This window comes from Aphis gossypii, chromosome 1 (genome assembly GCF_020184175.1).
Source record: "Aphis gossypii isolate Hap1 chromosome 1, ASM2018417v2, whole genome shotgun sequence".
NCBI lineage: Eukaryota > Metazoa > Arthropoda > Insecta > Hemiptera > Aphididae > Aphis > Aphis gossypii.
Window position 1 is genome coordinate 6,604,964 of NC_065530.1, and position 17,110 is coordinate 6,622,073.

At 29.4% G+C, this 17,110-nt stretch overlaps 1 protein-coding gene and 1 long non-coding RNA gene across 3 annotated transcripts in view; one reads left to right on the forward strand and one right to left on the reverse strand.

Moving 5' to 3' along the window:
* The window catches only part of LOC126549134 (uncharacterized), a 36,364-nt gene extending 26,095 nt beyond the window's left edge, over positions 1 to 10,269 (reverse strand). The window contains exon 1 of the long non-coding RNA XR_007603313.1: positions 10,255 to 10,269. This is a non-coding gene — a long non-coding RNA (uncharacterized LOC126549134). The remainder of the gene's footprint in view (positions 1 to 10,254) is intronic.
* Positions 1 to 17,110, forward strand: part of LOC114128733 (myocyte-specific enhancer factor 2-like) — a 76,947-nt gene that overhangs the window by 22,851 nt on the left and 36,986 nt on the right. The gene's annotated exons all lie outside the window — the stretch shown is intronic.

Sequence of the window (17,110 nt, forward strand, 5' to 3'; positions counted from 1 at the left end):
TGAAAGATCAAACATATTTAGTGTTGTCTGTGTACATCAAAATATTGTGATTATTGTGCCGTCTGAACTGCAGGTAGTTAGGCCTTTTATTAAGATAGAAAAGGTGTTGGTAAAATTGTATACAAACTTTATAGGTGTGTTCATATTTAAAGAAAATATAACTTAAAATATATAACTACCGTTATCAACAATATTATGCACAATGCACTTCAGTTACAAATGGATTTTAGGTAATTTTCAGCTTTTAAACACGTAAAGATTTAACTTAATATATAATATAGTCAAAAATTTGCATCATGCAAATTATTATCTTATAATATGTAGTACCTATATGAAAACTAAAGATTATAATTACAATAATATTCAAAATGTAATTTCACAAATTCACACGCCGTATGAAAAAATAAGAGGAATACAAAAAAAAAAAATAGTTTCGTAATTTAATGAATTAATTCGATATTAGGTACTTATTTTTATAAAATTTAAAAAACCTTCGGAATATTTTGTTTGTAAAAATATAATATCATAATCTATGATGGTGAGTGGAAGGAAGAACTATGGTAAAATGCCTAAATTCACCACTTGCAACATGTGTGCATGACTACTACAACGCATAATACGATGTGGATTATTGTTTGATCACTTGTATCCAGTTGTACCTATAGCCTATATTTATGTATAGGTACTATTAGCGCAATAGTGCGTATGTCAAATTTCATATTAAATCATACATAAGGATAATAATCAATATACACATTTTACTCGATATTAAATACACCGTATTAGTCTTACCTAAGTGTAAATTATGTTTGATGAACATACCTACACTACAGTGCGCAGTGTTCAATATTCGAAACGCGAGCGTGCGTCACAATAAAAAGGCGCTCACGAGTAAGTCGCCCCCGCGAAAAAAATAAAATCGAAATAAATAAAAATCCAAAGGATGATAATATCGTTCACGTTGTATATAATAAAAGAATATAAAACGTATACACGTTTCAATGAATGATTTTAGGTAGTGGGAGAAGGGCTGCACTCGTCCGCCGCATCTGAACATACCGTGAAAGGCCGATCGTTTTCCCCGATAATGGGTTTATTTCGTGTCGTTATCTGAACAAGCGCGTGATCCGCGCCACCCAGTCAAACTTTAAAGGTTCCAAGAAACCTAATTGATTTAATTCACGCCGGCTTTGGATTTATAACGTACGGAACGGTTGCGTCGCGTCCTTCTGTTGCGCGTCTGTTACCATAACAACCGTGACGTCACTCCATCGGCTAAGACGTACTTGTAACTATACAATATACTCGTATATAATAATATATGTATAGCTTTATATTATATTATTATATAAGTTTGACGATATTCTAACATTAAAAGTTTTCGTTTTTCGTAATACCTACCTACATTATTATACGTCTATATGGTTAGATCACGTGCAAACATATTAACGAATTAATATGCCTAACCAATTTTTAAATAAATTAAGTTTTGCTGTAGTTAAAAACGACCATAGTCCACAGAGCCACGTACTATTATCACTGCGGTATAGAAATAAGGTGAATATCTATCAATAATAATAATACGTACCTATTAATACAGTAATACGCTGATATTTTGTATGGGTGTCGATACAATATGTAATTACCTATATTATATCAGCGGCGTAAGCAAACCAATACAAACAAACGATAGAAAAAAAATTCTGCTTGAGACTTGAAATTAAATAATTATATGACATATTATCACAATATTATATACATTCGATGTTTGAAAAATTACAATGATGTGACGATAACCTTCATACAATTATCCCATAATATTATACACATGCATAAACATATTATAAGTAAGTACCTTGTAACTACCTACTACCTACTAAATGTTTTGACACATTTAAACTGAAAAGTATAAAACATAATACTACATAGTACTCCATTGTATAATATAATATTGAACTAAATTCTTAATTTTTACTAATACATCCATAATACCTATATTATTATGAAATAAAATTTCACAAAGACATAGGTGGATTAATTAAATAATTAATTATTGATTTCACCAAACTTATATCCCATTTGATCCTATAATGTATTCATTCGATTCTGATTATAGAGTATTTAGTACCTGCTACTTAAAGGTTCTACATAATACCTATTACCTATACTTTAACACTATCATATTTTATAATACAGCAGATTTTACACATAGTATAATGAATGTCCTATGATGATACAAACTTAATTTTATCAAAAAGAATCACCTTTGTTTGCTGTAAATATATTTTTATTTAATAATTTAAATTTCCCTAAATTAAAGTTATAAAGTTACAAAATTAATCATTTGTATCAAAAGACTTAAAAGAATATTATATTTATATAAATACATTAAATGTGAAAAGCCATTTACAGCTATTAATGATCAAAAATAATCTATTTTATATCATTATTTTTTTTTTATTATATAATTTATAAATGAAACTACAAATTAATCTGTAAATGATTAATTATGTGAATTTTAAAAACAACGTGATATTAAATAATAATAAGTTATAACCTAACCTATTCTAATTACTTTATATTATATTGTTTCTTGATACAGCGATATTATTAACTATAAAGTTTAAATTACTTTTACTTAACTATTTAATATTTATTACTTATATTGAAAATAAAAAAAATTCATATAATGCTTATAATAATATGTAATATTGTAATTATATATAGTTTTATAAACATTACCTACTTTATTTTTAATGATCAGAAATAATAATCTCAGTTATTACCTAATGAAACCATTTTAGTGAAGCTTTGATAGCTGTAATGCTTTTTACATTATTGATTACAATTTATTTATGATACTAATTATTAATACAAAAATCATATTGATTCTATACTACACGTTATTACGTATATATATTTATTATCTACGCCAATAACAATTGAACACGTACAAGATACTCTAATTACTAATGAGATCAATATTAAAACTTTCTCATCAGTAATTATTAGTAATAATAACTACTTACTGATTTTCTAGTAATTTGTTAAAAAACTAATAAAAACCTAAAAATGTACATAAGTTTTTAACAAAATTTATATTGAATATTTTATACCAACTAGTAAACTTTTAAAATGCAGTACTAAACTCAAATACAGAAGTATAGTACTTGTGTCGTTATAGGTACTTCATTTAATAATCTTATATATAACTTTTATTTTTATTTTTTTTTATGTGATAATTATCATGTAATTATATTATTTGTAAATTATCATAATGGTTACAATTGGCATAATAGGAAGATTGAAAACAAAATATTAGCCAGCCCCCAAACAAATTATAACACCACTACGTAGTTAAATAAATATTGCAATAAGTTCGTATTTCATTGCCTAATATATAAAAGGGATGTAAAATTATTATTACGCGAATATTATGTTTATAACTACAGCAGTTTTTTGTTCATTTGTTTTAATAAAGAACCAAGTAAAATCATTTTAAAATATTTTGATCCTTTGAAAATATTATGAAGTTTGTTACTTACTGTTTCACCTTTCATGAGATCTTCGTATAGATCTACGTAATAGATCTAATAGATATGCGTATAAATTATAACCCACAGGATACAGAAACCTTGTGTCATTTGTTTAATATGACTAAACATAAAGTAATATGTAACTTCGATTTTTGATGCAGAATGGTTTTGTTAAATTAATATTATAAATACCTAGCAAAATAAATCATTATATTTAAAAAAAATTCTTAATGGTGCTCAGATTAAATTAATTACACATTTTCCGAAATTTATTTCAAAATTGTTGATTGTTGATTAATTATATTTTAGTAATCATTATAGTTATTAGTATCAATTAGTAATTGTTCGTTACGCTTAGGGAAACTATTGAAAAAATCCTTATAAAGTCATAAAGTTCCAGATCTAATTTCTAATCGAAAAATATGACTGTTTGAAGCAGGCGCCGTACACAAAAAAATATTTTGGGGGAAGGGTTTTGTTTGTACATTTTCGTACTTATATAATCTCAACTAAATTAATAAATAATAAAACTTATTTCCTGAAATTTAGAAGGGGGTTTGAACCCCTAGAATCCTCCTTGTATATAGGCGCCTTGTTTGAAGCACCAGAAAAAACAAACCTACGAATAAAAATGCACGCTATTTGGGAATTTAAATTGATATACTTAACGTATAATCTTTTTTTCGATCTGCATTATGTAAATTGTAACAACAATTATTATAATTAATAATTATTTATTGATTATTGTACAAAATTGATTCACAAATTATTTAATCTAATTTAAAATTATAATACTCTATTGTCTCTATTTTAATACGATTATTACCAGTTAGTACATATTAAAATAGATATTTGCTATTCTTATTTCTAAAATGATATAAAATGTCAGTTGTTATTTATTTATGCATTAGTGTTTGACATATTTATGATCACCACGCCTTGTTATACAAACATTTTAAAAGTGGAACTTTTAATTGATTTAATATACTTAAATTAGTTAAAACAATCACTATTCACTATCATAGATTACCTATAATAATATTATAAATTAGAATACAATTTGAGATATATTATTGAATTGTTTTTTAAATTACTGTAAACACTAAAAAGGCGCTAAAAAATTCACAATAAATAACTATTAATTATTAATTACATAGCTGTATATTTAGATTATAGATAGTGATAACGTCGAATAAAATTAGTTTATTTTTGGCTCCGGCTATCATAAAGTCTTACTTAGAATATTTTTTCAAAATATTTAAATATTATGTGGCACCTAAGTACTCAGTATTATGTATGATATTTTTATTATTTAAAATAATTTAGTGACTAAATGACCGAATTAAGCAATGAATGATTTGATTTATTATGTTTGAAGACTATTCTAATAGTAGAAAAATGCCACAATCTTAAATGTTGAGATGGTTTCTAATAGCAAATTAAATTTAGTTTATAGGCACTCTGAAAGGTCAAATATTCACTGCAGTGCTTTTCAAAATAATCAAGGGGGTAGGATAGAGTTTTAGTAAATTCGTAGTGCGCCCGGGCACACTACTAGTCTCTATATTTTATTTACTGCCGTGAAAAACGAAAACAAGATATTAACTCCACTTTTCGTAAAAAATATATTTTTGTTTCCACAGGTAAAATTAGTGGTTTTATACCAATTTTTGAAGTAAAAATTGCGTATTTCCTATTAAAACCCATCTTAAAATGATTAATATAAGCGGTAAGTCCAATAAGTAAGTGAAAACACGGTAAATCCAAATACTAAGCAAAAAAATCGGTATATCGCATGGAAAATAATGGAGTTACCGTGTTTTGGCTTATATTCATACGTTGGAAAAAAGGGTATTGATATATTATAAACTTTAGTCACATTCTGTAAATTAAAAATAATGATTATTTGATGTATTATTTTGTAATTTACTAAACTGATATTGTTAAGAATATTAATATTATGCTCTCATGGTCATCACTGTATTTATTCTTATAATTTATAATTTTTTGATAAGTCAATTTTATTCTTAAAAAACTCAAAAAAGTTGAAATAAAAAGTGTTCTAAATTAATTTTAAATAATTCTAAAATTAGAAATAATATTTGCATAAGTTTTTGATTAATTTTTTGTATAAACGCTATTTTTAGGTTTGATTTACTGTAAAAAACGGTATTTGCTGTTTCACAATAATTGTGTTGATTGGAGTTATCCTACTTCGGTTAGCACGGCAGGTTAGCTTCAGGGAAAACGTACACTTTGCTGAAATATTATAATCCAAAAATTCATAGACCTCTGTGACCTACTGTATTGCATAACACATTTTAAATTAATGAATAATACAACTAAGCTGCCATGAAGGTATTATGTAATATGTTTTATTATAATTTTAAAGAATATAACTTCACCGCTTGATCATAAGCGATGATCATTTCTTATTTTAGGTATTAATATTATTTGCAAGTTTGGTTTGATTACTAATTGCGTGATTTTTATAATCATAATATCCCGTTTTTTTTTTTAATATTATAATACAATGTTGTAGTGGTTTTTCAAAAAAATTGTCACTTAGAAGAAATTAATTTGAAAACCGTTATTGTTCCGGATAAATCGTAACGTAGGTAATAATAAATTAATGTATTAATAAAAAGCCCTATACCAGTAGGTACTTATATAGTACTTGACATATTATGATATATGTTAATAAAAAAATTCATAAATATTTAAAATGACGAAGTTACTCAATCCAAGATTAATAATAATATTATGATACATTATTAGGAATTATACTTAATTTAGTTATTACATTTTAAGGTATACCTAGCAATAAAATATAAATACTAAAACATAATATTTTTTTTTAATTTCAATTTAAAGAATATTTGCATGGGTATAAATATTTAGTTTTATTTACAGTATATTACAAATACCAGGTACATGTAATTTAATTATTTAGATAACATACATTTTTAATTAATTATACCTATTTTAAATTAATTATGATTTAAATTAATAATAATCATGTGTATTAATAATGTCTAATGCTATAACAATAATGTAATTTAGCAAGTAACTCAAATACCATTAAAGGAAATAATTATTAATTAATAATTATTGATAAAAATTGAAAACAAAATATTTTATGTTTAATTATGTGTAATTAATATATGAATTAATTACTAAGCGTACAATTTCAATTAAACTATAGTATGCATTAAGTGTCTATAGTGAAGATTTGCTAATTTTAATAATCGAAGTTGTATTTAAGATTAATACTTATGATGATACTGCACTTTTTATGCTACACATATTATATTACTCTTTATACAATGGTTTATATAAAGAAAAAGAACTACTCTATGTCTCTTTCAATTAATTCTTGAAGATTCTAGATAAAAGTACATCACATTAAAATATATTTTTTATACAATTAATGACCATTAATTTTAAGTTGTGAAAGCAATTATTAAAATTCAAACTTATTTTTCATTAATAATTGTATTAATAATACTTAAGTGCATTATTTACTATGGATTATATTGACTAAAGGCTAAAATTGTATAAGCCACACAACCTAAAACTAAAATATTTTCATTATCTGTTTGAACAAAATAATCTGTTATGGACAGAGTATTAGCTTATTAGAGTTTTCTTTTTAGTTAATCTATAACACAATAGTATGATGGATCATGAAAGTTTAGAGGCACTACGAAACCCCACCAAACCCGTGATAGAAGTGTATAAGTTTCTGCAACTCGGGAGATTTCATAAAATTTTTTTATTTAGTTTCCTTCGCAATAAATTTCGTTTAACGACCACAGCGGAACATCGGGTACATGTGCCGCGTTAACTCAAAACACACGCGCACATCATACACACGTTGCCGCATTCGGTTATTGCGCGTGAAAAGGGATTATCGCGTCAAACGGGATTGCTTACGCGCAGATTTTCTTAAAAACAATATCTGGACTGTTCGCGTGCTGATCGCCTGAACACACAAAGTTGGTTGGCGCGCGCGCTAAAGGGGCCTTGCTCTGCAGCTGCTGCACCGGTGGCCCGACGACGGCGACGATAATATATTATTCTCGAGCGAACACAATACACCGTCGCCGTCGGTGCTGTGTCGTTAAGTCGGCGGCGGCGGTGGCGGCCTCAGATTTACGCGATGTTTAAAAATAAACGCGCTGGCGAGTGTGTGCGTACGAAGGAACGCGTCGTCGTCGGCGGTGGTTCTCTAACAGCTGGGGCCGTCCGCACGCTCCCATCTCACTTCGGTCTGTATTAGTCGTTCGGCTTCGGGGGGGACACTCCCCCCTGAACGAATAGACGTCTCCGGGGAGAGTTTTCACAACGGGACGATCAAAAAAATAATTATATATTATGTCGCCTTACTATCGCGGCGAAAAGATTTTTTGGGGTTTTTTGGGCATCGATAACGCAAAAATGTTAATAATGTAATAATTTAGACATAGTTTAGGTCGATACTAAAAAACGTCTTTTCCGATAAGTCGTTTGCATCCGCCATCGCGCAACAAGTGCGTGGACGGTATTTACATTGAGGTTTTGGCAAACGTCGCGACCGACGACGGCGTATTTTGTCTGCGTAAGGATCTGGACGCGAGCGGATCGGTCGCCGCCGCCGTCCCGGAGACGCCGCCATATAAGGAAAGCGGCCGCGCGGCCGTCTCCCCCCCTCTCCGGCCGCCGCCGCCGACGGTTAGCGCGCGCACGCTCGACTTTAGTGAACGTGACGCCGTCAGCGATTGGACCAGTCGCAGTGGCGGGACGAAGGGAGGGAACGCGACGCAGATGTAGATCATTGGAGATGAGAAATAATAAATAAAAACTGAAGGAATTTGATAGGGAAAGTGTGCGTGCGACGGCTTCGGCGGCGGCGTCGTCGTCGGCGGATGTGTCTGGTTTGACGATCGCGTTGTCGCCGTTGTTTTTATTGTTGTTACACTCAGTTACTTGTTGTTGTTGTTATTCGTACAACACGCGAGTATTGTAATTATTCGCAACGATATAGGTTAATGAGACTATAATGTAGCGTACGACCGCCGTCGTAGCGCGCGCAGATCACTGTCCGAAACGGACAATAATAAGTTATGACCGTTTTGACTTATGAGTAATGAGTATTATAATGACTATAATGACTAATATTAATGACCTACCGCGAAAAGATCGCGACGTATGTTTTTTATTTGTTTATCCCATTGCACTGACGTGACTTAATTTTTACTCTTTTTCGTTAATTTTACTTTCGACACGTACTACGGACCTGGGATTCGTGTAAAATCCGCCTAAAAGCAATATAGTTTTTTATCTATGACCGGAGTACCTGTGTCCAATTTACACCACTGAAATTCAGTGATTATTCTTAACACGTGTGCTCGTGCATATAAAACACACATCAACAACTGTCTATCACAGTAGACAGCAGTTTGTATGACTGTCAAGTGACCAATTCAATCAAAAATATTAGGAGGCTTATTATGCATACCGAACCAATTTTAGAGAAAACAAACCCGCGTCCTTCGTCCCTCAGTCCTCACATTCCTCATTTATAATTAATTACTGTAATTTACTCTTGTTTTTAGCATATTTATTTTAAACAGTTTCATAATTAACTATTATATTATTATCTCTTATGAGGAATATAATTAATAAGTCCGATAATCTATCTTGACCCACAGAAGTACGTCAAGTACGTGTCCAAGATTTTTAATTATTATTTAAGACAATTGATTTAAGGTATTAGCATTAAAAATTAGTATACTATTCACCTTTACCTTTTAATTTTATCCAATGGACCTTCATATTAACTAAAAATAGTAATAATTTTGTGTAAAAATGTGTACATTAGGAAATACCTGGAGCCCAGATATGAATTAAAATGTTAATATAATAGATATTATATCGTAGCGATATCGATGACTGCCGATTAGTGCTTTAATTGAGAGTGATGTTGGAGTTACTTTTTATTTTTTACATATTATAGACAATTATTATAGTATACCTTCTCGTTTTATTTATTAAGGACGAAGATTCTGTTTAAATGTCATATTTTTATTGTAAAAATAAGAATTATATAAATACAAAAAAAATTGTAAATATATAATATCTGGTATATTAATATATTCTATACTACTAAGAAAAAATTAACTATTTAATTTAGGTACTATCAATATCAAATTGTTCAATAAATATTGAAAGAAAAAAATATTTACACGTATTTCCAATTTATTAGTATAATAATATACAGTAAAATAGTTTTATTATTTTAAGTTAAAAATGTATTTAAAAAATAATTAAATATGTACTATATTTACAGGTTTATTATTAAATTTTTACATGTGCAGTCAAGTAAAATTAAAATTATGACAACTATTAATTAATTTTTATTAAATGAATAATTAATATTATCTATGTTCAATGTTCATCATTAGTAATTTAAAATTTACATTATAATCGATACGACTATATTATAGCCTATAGGGGGTAATGACATAGTTCAAACAAATCTAAACATTGTCCTTTTTCTATTCAACCACTGTTGCTCTGTAATAAAAAAACAAAAATAATCTACCGATGTCAGGTATAATACGCCCACGTTCACGTATATAAAAATGTATTTTAATAATAAAGAGGTTAGGGTATTCACAAAACTTATTAGAATATTAATTATAGCGTAATAATTATAATCGAATAAAGTTGTTACCTTTTAATGGATTTAAGTTGGACGAACGATAACGGCTGTGAAACTATTTCCATCGCGTACGGTCATGTCATGATTCTTATGACTAGTGAACCGTCATCCTACCATCGGGTGACAACGTGACGGACGATATTTGGATTTTTTCTCACCTCACGACAACAACGAAGCTTTATCAGTATTTTTTTATTTTTTATTTTTACGATATTTCCTCGATAAAATTTTTTGCTGAGTTGTACTGCATTCCTGACCAGAGAGAATAGATATTATACGTACATTATCTTACAAATTTTTGTCGACACGTACAATTTATTATTTATTACGTATTTTTATTAATAACTAATTAAGTAATAAGTAATGATTATATTCCAATTGGAAGACACGTATTTTGTACATTTATAAGCTGAATTTATTGAGTAAAACATTTTGGGCATGATTATTGTCGTCTACATTTTTAGAAATTTGTTTTAAATATTTTATGTGTGGAAAATTAATAGAATCGAAGATAATTTGTTATTGTATATTTGAATTAATCAAATACCTACATATAGAAAGATTATTTTTTATAATATGTGTAATGGTGAATTGATATCTACACGTGCAGGTGTCTTCATCTTAAAATGGCGTTCAGCAGAATCCATTTTGTTTTTATGTTGTTAATAATTTTAATACTACAATACATTAATCTATTATCAAATTTAAAAGTAAGAATATTTCAGTACAACTTTGTATAATAGTATAGTCATAGTTGCTTTTTCACTATAGAAAAAATGTTTACGAAAATTCTCAAACAAATGTTACTAATGCCACACCATCATGAGCGAACCATAAACATGATAAAGCAAATTTGATTAATATATTATATTATATATATTTTAGATTTTATAATATATAGATATTCAAATAATTCGCACTCTCCTAATCTCTTCATCCATTTATACATTTAAAAAACATAATTATAGCACTAACTTACTATTTATTATACATGCAGTATTCACTATACAACTTATACAGTATAAAATACATACATCCTATGTACATAGTTTTAGTTTTTATAAAATTCGTATAATAAAAAAAAAATGTTATATTTCTTGGAGCTTTGGGTCACCGACAGTTTAGGCCAAAAGAGAAACCCCCATATGTGTAGATATATGTATAATACCTTTATGGCTCTAATATATCCATGTCCATAACTGTGTTTTTTAGAATTTTAATTTTGAAACGATTATAAGTATATAAAATATTAAATTTAAAAATACTCACAGCAAATCGTAGGTATAACCTCTACAAATATAAAATCTTTATTCTTTAACAAATATAATGTGCCTTTTATGTAAAGCGCGAAATCAAGTAAAATAACATATAATAAATAAATGATGTAATAAATGTTGACTAAATGTAATTTCTACAAATGTTTTAAATAAATTATATGCCTGAGTCATACAGTGGTATGTACTATATTATAATATATAAGGGCTTTAAAAATATCTATACAGTAATTTAAAATTCACCCCACCATCAAACCATTCAATTTTACATATTTTTATACTTAAGAATATAAATGTTTGTCATTGATTCCCGAAATTGATGTCTACCGTATGTCCTATTAAATAAACGTTATTATACTAAATATTAATATTTTACATACTCATAATTCGTTTAAAAATTTAAATGCCGTAAAAAACCTGTGAAAGAACACTATATAAATAATGTTCTTAAATTTAAGTTTGATAATAGATCATTTTAATCTAATATTTAAGCTGAACACTCGATATTAAAATTACCGATTTTATATTTTGGTATGGTGTGTGTTAGCAAGACATTCACAACACATACGGGTACGACATCCTCTTAAAGTAAGAAGTAAGAATTTTAAATTATACACATTCACAGTCAAATATAATAAATTATTCAGGTCTCCAATGTTTACAAAAAAAAAAAAAAAGCGCATTCAATTTATTCATAATAAAAACGACCAAATAAAACAAAATAGGCATATAACTCATATTTTTATGTTTGTAGTTGGTAAAATATAAACCTATTGGAATAAGTAATTAAGATAATTAGGGGTACTCACACATATTTTATAGACAAAAATCATTAATCAGTAAACTCTCAAGTATAAAAATATTAATTTAAAGCTATACGATAAAATAAACTGCACTTTTTTTTTTTGAAAAAATAATATGTAAATAAGTATGTGTTATAATATAATATTATATATATATATTTATTATATTTAATTACAGTTAATTAAAAATCAACATTTGTAATTTATTTTACCATCAATTATTCGATTCATCATAACAATAATTAATTACAAAAGTGTAAAGCAAATAAAATAATTTTCAGAGTAATTTTTGTTTAAAATTTTTAATAACTTAATAAAATATAAATATTTTGATACATTGATACTTAATAACTACATTAAATATATATTTAAGCATATAACACGACTTTTTATTGCTTTTAGTTAAAAAATTCTGCTGAATTGAACCATAATTTAAACTAAAACGAAAAAGTTATGGTTTTATAACAATTAGTTTTGTTCAATTAATGCATTTTTCACTTAGGTTTGTGAAAATCGTTTTTATTTAATCAAATTAATTTAAAATTCCATATTCTATAGTCGTGTATTAATGTAATATTATTATGTTCATTTTTTAATCTGGCGTACATACATATATTGAATATTTATACTAGCAGATGTTAAGACTTGTTAACTATTCGAAACAATTTTGATAACCAATTGACCTTTTTACCAATTGACCAATTTTAACCTTAACAAACAATTTGAAAATCTTGACGTAAACCTATATATACGAGTATTAGACAATAAACTTTATACCCTTTTTTTATATATTTAATGCGATTTAATTTAAGTTTTTTTTCTACTAACAATAAAAATAAAAATGATATTAGTGAAACACTAAAACATTTAAAATAATTACTATAGGTACCTACCGATTAGTAGAATATTAAGCGCTCAATATAGTTAATCGTGAGGTGTATAAACGTTCAGTCACGTTTTAAATAATTTTAACTTTTAATTGCTCTAAAATAATGATAAAATATGATAATTACTAATAAATAATAATATATTTTAGTCGGCTGACTACAGTAAGTTGATCTACTGTAGAAACATATACGATATACATATTTTTTTTATCATATTTTTTTTCAAACTCGTTCTAAGAGAGTTAATTGAGTGGTTGACATAATGATACATCAAATTTTTCTGGTTGAATTATATCTGATAAGGCGATAATACTGTTTATGAAAACACCTGTTATATATTTAAATATATATATTTTTTTTAAGCGAATATTAGCACACTATTTGTTTTCTTTCTTTGAAGTACGTGCAACATTGAAAATTGATGTTCAGTAGAACCAACCTTATATTGTTAGATTTACTTTTAAGATGAATTTAACCTATAAAATAACTTCAATTAAATAGGTATACTATCTATGTTTGTATAGAAGCTTTTTTTTATGATATTTCAATATTTTATGGATATTATTATACTGCCTATGAATATTAAAATATTGTATAGTTTAAAAATGTTCAAATTTTATTTTAAAATAAATTATCGTAAAAAAATTAAATATAGCTGTTGATGTGTTTAACTTCGGGTTTGATAATATTTCAATTCATTCTAATAGTAAGCTAATAACACAATGTTAGTTATCGCTCATCTGCTGAACGCAAAATTGTCATGTGACACGTAGGTCAATGAGAGAGAGAGAGAATAAATAATGCACTGCCTTAAGGTAAAACAAAAAATATCAATAAAAAAAACATGTCTACAAAATAGCTTTAATTTATTTCGTGCAATAATAACAATAATAAAATTATTAATACTAACATGGAACTCATTTCTTCCTAGTTAGAAAAACGGATTGTCGATGTGACGATGTGTCCGTGCGAGAAAGGTCGTTGGAAATAGTCCAACTGCTGGCGCATCGTTCTACAGACGGTCAAAAAAAAAAAGTACGTAGGTACGTGGTTTCGTAACGTTTAAGATTTTGGCGCGAGAATATAGTCTAGTGAATTCTGATTTCGGAGCGTTAAGCGGCAGGTGTTTTGTGCGCGGTATACGACTGTGCATTGACCGCAGACTTAGATTTTTCGATGGGCTTATTATTGTGTATTTCATTCAATATTAACTTGATTATTTTATCTAGTTTTGAGCAGTTTAATTAAGCACAAATTATTGCCCTATCGTAGTTACTCCTATATGTGACGTAATCAACACTGTCTTCCTAGTGGTGTCGATTCTTGAATCATTTTGAAATTTATCTGTTTAAAAGTTCATTAGAGTTGTCATTCTCGTAAACAATGTTTACGTAGAATTAAAATATTAATTCAATAGTCAATATACTTAAAAAACTTTCCAGAGTAGTTTTAGAATCTGTATAACTTTATTATGTATATAATTATATATACAATCTAAACGCAGCTTATTATGGCTTCAAATACAAGATTATTTTCCTTATAAAAAATATTTAAATTTTACTTAACGACCAAAATTGGAGATGAGTGGTTGCTATGTATTTATTGTATAGGTAGTTATATTGGTTCAAAAGATGAAGCAAGTAAAATTGATGTTTAAGTATATTATATACTCGAGTATACTCGACTACTCGAGGTTGTGATTAATGTACTAAAATGAAAAGTATGATGTCAGCTCATTTAAAATTGACTTGCTATTGCAGTATTTTGTTGGATGTAGCTCGTATTCTTACTGATTTTAATTTACTAAATTATTTAAATTTATTACTAATTAGCTTATTTACCTATTAATACTAAAAGAAATGTCTGTGTACATTATTTATGTTTTAATAATAATATGTATCTACTGTAAAAGTTAGTTATTTTTACTATGAAATTGGACTTTTAAATAGTCCCACATTTTACATAAAAAAATTACTTCAAATTTTATGGTTGAAGTGGTTTATAGTATAAACAAAATATTAACTGGTCTGCGTTTTGGATGTCCGCAACGCCACCAATATGAAATGGCGCTCGGTTCTTTTAAAAACTGTAATGCATACGTATTACTGTTATATTAAAAGTAAAAACTTTTACACGCGTGCGTCTTATTGAAACAAAGGTCTTTAGCTCCCCAGGCTTTAATCGCTCGCAACGACGATGACGTTAAGGTATTAGCAAACACCTTTGTGTTTACACACAAAGACTTTTGGACCGAACATCTCAGCGGTCACGGCGTGTCGTACACACAAAACTACAAAAGTTTTTGCCTTCACGGTATAGAGTTTCGGAAACGGTCAGATTTTATCGGGTCTTAAAAAATATGTTTACGCGCCAACGGTAGTCATCATCGCCGTCATCGCCGCCGCCGCCGTCGTCGTCGTCGTTGTCGTGCGATGTACGCGTGCGGCGGCGGCGGCGCTGCTTCTACGTCGTCGAGCCAACCGATTGTTTACCCTACGGCGTCTATAAATAGTCTCGTCGACCTGGGGGGACCGACGACGGGCGGCACGTGCTATGCAACATGGGCCGGCTGCGCTTCGGCCGACCGCAGCCCGAGCGAGACGAAGAACGATCGACGCAGCAGAGAGAAGGACGATTTTTAGAGGTGTCGTGCGTGCGTACGCGCGACAATTAATATCCTCGCGACACCGAACGCATACACACGATGCATAATAATAATAATAGTAATGTATATAATGTATACGTTTCTCTTTGCCCTTTTCTCTCTCCCCCGCCTGTCCGCGTCTTTAAGACGACAACTCCAACGGCACAGGGCAAAGCTCCATTAACGTGTCCCAGCTGCGGCGGCACCCGTTACGTGATTATTATTATTATTATGGCGTATGTGTATGTGACCCCCTCGCGTATGTAGACGACGTCGTCAGTCGCATGCGTATCCCTTTGCGCCGCCGACCCCTCGGCCGCGGCCACGCGTCCAGACGTCAATGGCACCACCACACACATCACCGGCTCGTGGTGCGCAACGATAATTGCGTACACCTGGACAGACAGCTGCCAAGATTTTACGCGCTGCTCTCGTACGCCGCCGCCCCACCCCTCCTCCCATCGATCACCGCCCGCACATGCCAATGTCCCGGAAGAAAAATCGCCGGAGAAAAAAAAAAAAGGGTTTTTCGCCCGTTTATTTGTTTCTTCGGTTATTTTAATGTTTTTGCCCCGTCTACGTCCTTTCGTCACGTTCCATTAATAAAACAAAAAAAAATGAAAAGTGAAAAAATAAATAAAATACGCAATATTATCGCGTCTGTAAAAATATAATAATGTCTTAGTCTTTCCGCGATTTATTTCTCGTTTTTTACGACCCACACGTCGACTAGGTACACTATACCACCGCGTAGTCATTTCTGCAGCCGTTACGCGTTCGCACCTTTGACGGCGTTATCGCCGGAAACAGACCTCAAGACACACCGCTCGTAAATATAATAATATTATAATGATACGAGTACATTATATTAATTTTATACGTATTCGTTATTATTCAGTTACCCGAAATAGTTTCGCTTTTGTATTGGATTCTACATGATGTTTATGTATTCTGACCTAATTTAATTATTTCTCATATTTCACGTACATTACGAACATTATTATTTAATATAATACGTTAAAAGGTGTTTATTTCGGTCGCAAACACTGCAAACATCCGCGCTAAACAGCTATGGTTTAATTAGCGTATTTCGTTTTCGCGTTGAACCCGAACAAGTACAATAGTAATATACCTGCAATACCTATGTATTTTCTGCACGTATATTATACTTAAATGACTACCGACTACCGTCTGTCACCGTTGCGTCGTTATTGTGACAATATTAATAATATAATATCATGCAGTCGATTACTCTTTTAA